This window comes from Epinephelus moara, chromosome 23 (genome assembly GCF_006386435.1).
Source record: "Epinephelus moara isolate mb chromosome 23, YSFRI_EMoa_1.0, whole genome shotgun sequence".
NCBI classification, from domain to species: Eukaryota; Metazoa; Chordata; class Actinopteri; order Perciformes; family Serranidae; genus Epinephelus; species Epinephelus moara.
Window position 1 is genome coordinate 20,730,407 of NC_065528.1, and position 8,398 is coordinate 20,738,804.

At 42.2% G+C, this 8,398-nt stretch overlaps 1 protein-coding gene across 1 annotated transcript in view; it reads left to right on the plus strand.

Moving 5' to 3' along the window:
• The first annotated feature begins 1,948 nt into the window (after positions 1 to 1,948).
• col7a1l (collagen type VII alpha 1-like) overlaps positions 1,949 to 8,398 on the plus strand; it is a 94,645-nt gene continuing 88,195 nt past the window's right edge. The window contains exon 1 of the mRNA XM_050036872.1: positions 1,949 to 2,250. The gene's annotated coding sequence lies outside the window, so the exon portion shown is untranslated. The remainder of the gene's footprint in view (positions 2,251 to 8,398) is intronic.

The following is an 8,398-nucleotide window of genomic DNA, read 5'->3' on the forward strand; positions in this document are numbered from 1 at the left end:
TACTGAGCGCCAGTTGGAAAAAATGACACCAAAGATAATTTTGTAAGTGTACAAGAACTATGCAGTGGTCTACAAAGAATGTATTGCACTATACAAAATGTGCAGGTTGAAATCTACCGACAGAGACGCAAAAACTTCCAACTTCGTTCGACATTTAAAGTTGCACAAAGAAATGTAAGTTGAGGTTAATATTAACATGGCCGGCTAATGCTTAGCTAATGTTAGCTTAATAGGTCAGCGTTCACACTGAGAAGTACGGAAAAATGCAGTGCGCTATGAGTACCTGGATGGGTGCGCTCAAAACGGTCAAGAAGTTGAGTGTGGAACTATGGACACTTCTCGCCCTCACTAGTCGCCATCTTGGCTTTGTAGCAGAAGGGGAGGGACCACTTTTCAAACTGGAAATAGCGGCTGAGGACTGTGCGACCGTGGACGTCACTGCATTGTATAAATACATGTGTTTTTTGCACTAAGCACCACTATACTGTTGTCGGGTATGAGCCAGCAGTGTTTATTGGGTTAATTTAGCAGTCTGTAATGATTTGGTATCATGAACGGTAACGCGGATGCTAATGCTAGTTTGCTAACTAGCTAATTTGTGGTTGTCATTTCCGTTAAGTGCACAACGGCCGTGTTTGGTTTGAGACAACACTACCCTGTCGAAATTCACTCTCTACGCCAATAAGTACATAGTGCACATAGTATACTACATAGAAGTATACTTATGGAAGTCTGTGATTTGAGACACAGCATGAGTCTGTACGTAGTCAGTGTCTTTCTCAGATTCTGATCTGTCACAGTGGTCAGATAGGCCTCCTTTCCTCCAAACACTTTCGGTATGGTACCTTCGGAACCAAAAGTAACCCTTCAAACATGGTACCTAGACCCTAGTGTTTCCACCGCAAACAGTACCCTCAAATGTAGGAGGGGTTGTTGTCACTCACTGCTCCGTCCAGCACTCACTGTATTTCCTCATTATCGGTGACACAGATGGAAGTCTGCACCTCGTTTATCGTCCACAGAACGGGGTTGAACAAGAGTCTCTCTCCATGGGATATTTAAAAATAGTGGGTTTGTGCATTTAGTCCTTCTCAGGCAAGCTCAGGGGTTTAGTGTTGGAAGGATGCTCTGCACTACTAGGATTAGAATATATGCAGTTTACATAACCCGGCCGAAATAAATATATATAAACGCTTGAAGATCCACTCATTACTAAAAGTGTGTCATATAAAAACTAAAGTAATAGTCAAAGTTTTCACAGTGAAATTTAAGGTGTGTTGATGGATTCACGTCGTCAACTCATGCATTGAGTAACATTGCAAGTTAACGTTCTACCTTAAAAGTTGTCGGCAGTCGTCCCGGTGAATTCAGTTATTTTTCTCAGACTCCAGCTGCTGTGAGAGGCAGCAAAACATCCTTTCATTTTATAGTTACAGTTTACTAATGAATGAAAAACTCTCCACGGTAAGAACAGTGATTACATAAGCTTCAAAACTAGCCCTGAACAGAGTGACCGTCCGGACTGCAGTGTTCACAGCTCCACCTTTTTGTACCAGATCTGTGTGCTAGGTACCCCAACAGAGGGGGAACAAAAATGGGGATGATACGGAACGGTTCCATTGGTACCATCCACAACTGTTCACAGTGGAAAGGGAGAAAGAACATTCCGAACTGAACTGTACTGAACCATACTACTCAATGGAAACAGGGCTATAGTTTGCCATTGTGTTCTGTCTGTTTTAAGTTTGTTTTGGGTTTTTGTGGTAGATATCCAGGTCTTTTTTTTTGGTGTGTGTGTGAGGGTTGTCCTGAGGTCTTGTGCTGTTAGAGGAGGTGAGCCTCAGGACCAGCTGGCTGACAGGGCTCTCCCTCTCTTCCTCTCTCTCCCTCTCTCTCTGAGCCAACAGGTTGCAGCAGCTTCACCCCCACCCCTCTTCCCAAACTTGTCTGCACCACAGCAGAGCACAGGAAAAAAAAAACCTCTCTGTCATTCATCCACTTTTACACACATCCAGACACGGCCACCTCCTCTTTCACTCAGACACACAGATACACACACTGATTCTCATGTGCCATTCAGTCGATTATCTCTGATAACACCCTCTGCAGGAATACAATATCAGTTCCAGACTTTTTTTCTCCTGACTCGGATGACACCTCTCTGCGTATTTTAGGGGATATTTTCCCCCTGTCGGCCGTCAAGAGGTCACCTGGATTGGGAAGATAATAATGATTCACTTGTCTGCGGTGGTGAGTGAGACTGTGTGGGCCCATTTTAGGGCCATAGTCAAAACCCATTACTTTAACTGCACTTTAATATGGCACTTTACGGAGTAGTTTTGAATTCTTAACTGCCCAGATACCCTTGTTAAAGCCTAAGTGTCTGGACTGAGGCCAACACTTTTGATACTGAGCCTTTACTGCTGCTCCTTAAAGTACAAATTCTCCTTAAACAGCATTACTGCCCGATATTAGGGCTTGTTGTTTGCCCATTTTCTTGTTGTCTGAATTGCCTGAATGTGATAAGGTACAGTAATTGCTGCAAATGTGCTATTCCACTCAGTCTGAGAACATGTACTTACAAACACACACTCCATGTTCATGCATTGCAGATGTTTTGAATTGATGCATGTGTGTGTTTTGGCATGAGCGCCCTGCTTCTCTGCAGGGGTTAAAGCTGTGATTTTACACAGCCAAACTGGATGGGAGCATAAAAACAAGATATCATGCATTTTACAGTCACGTCAGCTCTAGTGTATTCATGAATAATAAGAGCATACCAGGTTGTTTGGAAGAGCGTTGTCAGGAGATGGAACTATGTAGAATGAATTGTGGATTTTTGCCGCCCATGCATAGACTTGCCTGTGTTGGCTGACTGCAAATGTAAAGTGACATTAAGACAGTGTGCTGTGTGTGTGTTTGTGTATGTTTTAGGTGTAGATCTGACTTTCATTGCACCAAGACATAGGCTATCATACATTGTAGTTCTGTGCTGTGTGTGTGTGTGTGTGTGTGTGTGTCTCTGCGTGTGTGCCTTTTCACTGTTACCAGTTTCCCACCTACGAGGATAATCCATCCTGTGAAGTGGTGAGGTGGAAAATGCCATTATGTAGAAATAGCTGACGTGCAGTTAGACTTGCAGGGTATGTGATGTGCGAGCGAGAGTGTGTGTGTGAGTGTGTGTGTGAGAAAAGGAGATAGGGAACAGAGAGAGGAAGTATCAGGGCCAGAGACAGTAAACTTCATTTTGTAACATTATTTAATCCTCTCGGGGGCAGTGATAAACGAAAGGTCTCGGACACAATACACACATTTCCTCCTCAGCGAGGCCGGACAGAGTGCCTGTGATCCCAGCGTGGCGTGAGAGATGGATGCATGGGCTTTTTTGATGTGGGACCAATGCGAGCATGAAGTCTGAGTATGTGACTCAAGCTTATGATCACAGACATTGCATGACTGTCTTGACGTATTGTTGGAATGAGTTGCTTTCTGTAGCATGACAGATGGCAATGTCTTCCATCACTTTGGTCCAGACTGAAATATCTCAACAACTATCCAAATGATTGCGATGACATATTGCACAGGCGTTCATGGTCCCTGGTGGATACTTTGCAGTAACTTTGGTGATCCCCTGACTTTTCCTCTAGCATCATCATGCTCCCAGTAGTTTGGTTAGTGACCAAACATCTGCAAATCTAATGCTGCATTCACGTGCTCCTCGGATGGTCCCATTTCCCGATATGAGAAGTTGTTCTTGGGTGCGTTCATGAGCTTTAAGTCATAATGTGGAGCCAACATGGACGCTACAAAGGAGCAATGTAGTGTTTTTTTGCTCAGAGCATCTAAACATCACAATAACCGTTATATCAGTGATTGAGTCCCAGACTTGTTGCTGCACCAGTACATTCCCAAAAAACACTAAAATATTACTTTGAATGAATGAATGAATGAATGAATGAATGAATTTATTTATTTCGAACATAGAAAAAATAAAATTTAAAAACAGAAAACCCACCATCATCCTAGATTTTGATTAGTGCCGCTAGGAATACTGCTAAGCCTTGCCTCCAATTTTTCCTAGTGGCCACTCATGGTATTGCAGCAAAAAATCCCCCTCAGCTCAAAAAGCATTTTCCCAAAGGCCGCCTTGAACTGCAAATGAGGTCAATTATGACTTTGAATTCTAAGTTTTTGACCCATATATTTGTTTGTAAATTTTTCCTAGAGCCAAGAAAAGCGATTTCAAAATCTGTGACACCATCGTAATGTGAAGTCTTCGAGCCAAGCAGGAACTTGTGGGCACGGTCAGTGGGTGGAACACTACTGCGCATATTCAGTGGACCACATACCACGGAAATAAACCCAGAAGCTAACTTTTTTTGGCGTATTCGCCAGGTGAGCAACTCCATTGGAATCTAAGTATTATTATACATCTATGGTGCTAATTAGCCGATGTAAAACGTATGGTAACACGCTACATTAAAATGATGAATAAACCTCAAGCCCTGTTTTTTATTACGTTTAAATACAACTAATTTAAAACAGCATGTGTGGTTTTTTGAGGGATACATAGTGCCAGGCAAATTGTGTTTTCTATTAACATAATGAGGAAATGTTTTCATTAACATACCTGGCAAGTTGTAAAATTGTCCTCTGTCTACCCCGACCACCCCCTTGGCAAATCTAGTGCAGTACATACATGTAGTGTTTCATTAACTTGAAGAAACATCTCTGAACATAATATAAGCAGTAATTATGTTTTTACCACAGTGTAATTATAAATGCCATTTGATGTTATCTCTAGAAGACAGGATTAAAATTCTATACCAGCTAACAGCATGTATCATTGTCATTGTAAGGATGTTATTATACTGACGTTTGCATTTACCTCAAAGCACTGCTGTGCCTCAGAACTGCGAGCATGGCTGTAGACTCATAGTCTTATTGCAGTTTCTGTCGGGGTACATCATGTTTTAACATCACTGAATCATCTAAGAAACACATTGAGGTCAAGCTAAAACCAAGGCTCTTTTATTTCCTGCTGTATTTTCGCACGTTGCTGAACATTAGGATTCACTTCTTGCCTCAGGACACTTCTGCCACCTTTGCCCTACGATGACATGAAAAGAGGAAAGCTTTCAAAAATTGGTTTCATCAATTTGAAGCTGCTTGCCTGCTGCTTTGCTGCACACCCATGCAAACCTATTTAAAAATCCTGCTGTAGGATAGATACAAGGCTGTAACTGTGTACTTCTGCACTCGCTGTCATTCATCAAAACACACATTTGCCCTCTCTGCACCTCGGTAATAAGAAGATACATGCAGAGACAGATCTTAGATCTGCATTGGTATGTGAAGGGGAGAGTGTGGTGTCTTTGGCTGTGTTACATTACAGTTCAAGCCCAGCCAGCTCTCACTTCCATCTGAGGTTGTAAACCAGTCAGCTTAAAGCCATTTTGCCTTTGTCAGACCAGGTGGTAAAATCACACAGGAATTTTCTCACATTGTTTCACATTGATCTGATTTACCTTTTTATAGCTTTATCATATTAATGTATAGCTGAAATACACTCTCAGGAGGAAACACTGGAAGTGATGTATTGGTGGATTGCTTGATGGATGGAATGTGGTGCTTTCAAGCCAAAAGAAATGTGTTATACTTTCTTCTCATGTATTGTAGATTGAAGGCAGATCTCTCTTTGATGTTAGGCTTATGAATTTGCAAAGACCACATGCCCATACAGTACATACATGCACAGACACTCGGGCACACATGCACTCCTATGTGGAGACATGTGCGAGTTAGCGAACTAATGTAAAACATAACAGCACGAACCATTTCCTAGATCACAGTTAATGTGTTGAGTGTGTTGCTCTCTGATGGAGGTTCATTCATTTCAAAGGGGATAATCCGTTACTGCTGCATGATTCCTTTGCCAGTGCGGTTTAAGTGTTGGATTTACTCTACTTAGACATTGATTACGCTCACTTAACTGAATGCTGTTGTAGCTCTCTTTATTGATACATTTATGTGGTCTTCAGTACACTTTTAAAGAAGTATTTCACTGCTGGAAAGGTGGGCTTTTTATTGATAGCAGCTCAGATAGATAGGAATTGCGGGAAAGAGAGGGGTGATGACATGCAGCAAAGGGCTGCAGGATGGAATCAAATCCCGCTGCAGAGGTCAATGGGGCATGGCATATATGGGGCATACACTCTACCAGGTGAGCTAGAGGTCGCCCTGAAAGATGCAGATACTTTTGACATCGGCAGTACGTGACCAGAGAAAACAGAGGAAGACAACTGTGGTGTTCACTTTTGCTCAAGAGGTACAAAACCTACAGCTCACAGAATGCACTGCACCAGAACAGACCTATAAACGCTCCTGCTGGTGCAAGCTTGGCTGTTTTTTTCCACAGGAAACAATATGGCGGCCAGCTTGTGATAAACAATCTTGATTGGCAGTTAACTGCTAAGCTAAAATATGTTTCTGAAAACATTTGACACGAGAAATAGGCAACACAGTGACAGAATCTTGGTTCATATTTGATCAACACTGCGTAGTTTTACTGTTTAATCTCATCTCATCTAATTTTTATAATACAGGAAACAGTATGGTGCCCACTTCCTGTTCACAGTTTCTCGTATTACAGACAAACAGTGCACTAAAATATATTTCTTAAAACATTTTAGGCAAGAAATAGGTCTTTCTCTCATTCTGTTTCCGTACTGTCCGTGGTGGCAGGCTATGAAAATAAGGAAGTACAATCTGTAATTGGAGCAGCAACTTGAGAGCTAGCAAAAAGTTAAGAGATGAGCAGGGAGATCTGGGCGCTACTAAGATGGAGGGAAGTTTACCACTGATCATTTACACATACAACCCACACTGTTAGAATACAAAGCTGGCTGATAGTTGGCAAAGTATTAATTTAAATGGAAGGTTTTATGACTCCTTGAGCTGAATTCAAAGTGGACCATTGAGCAGCACGAATGCAGTAAAGATACTTAAATATCTTACTATCATTGAAGAATACCACTTGCTTTTAAAAATCACCTACCCAGATACACGTCTCCATGAGAGATAATATGCTAACAAAGCAGCTGCAATGTTTCTAGGGAACTGAGTTGCCTCCACTCAGTGTATGATGCCAAGTAAAAAGCTGTAGCCTTGGGGCTAATCTCTTTCATGCTAACCTGAAGTTTCCTCTGTCTGTTGATGAGGAGAAAAAGAAAAAAAGGAGGACTGTTTTGTATCCCAGAGTGTTACTGGACCTCCAATTATGCTGAGACAGATAGTGTACTCCCTCCATCTGCAATCGCTGTGAAGAACAACTGTGTTGTCACCAGTGAGACTCATTTGTATAGATGTACCTGTCCTTCTGTCATTTCTTGGAAAGGCTGCCAAAGACCGTCTCCATTCATCCCACACATCCTTAGCTGAACTTTGATCATGTTGATTTCTGAAGTATAAGTAAAAAGAAGGCATCATTTGAGTGTCGTGCTCATTACATGTTGCTGAGAAGAAAAACACGCTTCAAAAATATGATCACATAAGCAGGAGTTTGACACCACCACATTTTGGATTGCAGATAAATCACATGGTGCCCTTTTTCCACGAAATAACCCAGCACCAAGTAGTATCGAAACCCTTCCAGTGACACGCTACCTGCATTTGCTCCTTTTTGTGCTGGAGATCTGACCCTGGACCATCTGGACTCCTCACAAGATTCAGCAAACGCCAGTTCCCTTTTACTAGCCCCTTGTGGCTTCACAATTTGACCAATAAACACCTGTCTCTATTAGACGCCTGGTCTGGTTGCCAAGCAGTTCCTTTTTTTACAGAATTTTTTTTCAGATGTTTAAAAGCAAGTTGTTGGCTACCTCAAATGATGTGTCCATTCCTTGATTATTCTGTAAGTTATTCATATTCCTTTAGTCCATCAGGGATCAGCAAACTTTCTGTTGCTGCAGCTCTCCTTGGCTAACAGTCAGTTGCAGGGGCGGAAATCCCGGGGGGACAGGGGGGACATGACTCCCCCTTCAGTAAAGCTGTACCCCCCTAGAATCATTTGAGACACAATTAATAATTTTTGAAGAATGCAGTAGTATTTATTGAAAGCACAATGTAAGCGATGCTCATTACAATCGCGCAATAATGTGCTATTTCAATCTGAAAAGATTTAGTCCCCCCCTCCCATTCCTAGTAGTGGTATATCCCACACTCTTCCCAAAGGGCGGGGCTGCTTGGCAGCAGTAGCAGCGTGTGGCTGGAACCGCTGCCCACATCGCGCATCACAGGGTAAGATGTTCACTCACACAGACACAGTTTAACTTAGGCTACACATGTTACAACACATCCCATTTACTGTTACAACAAGCCCCAGGCCCAGGCTGATAAT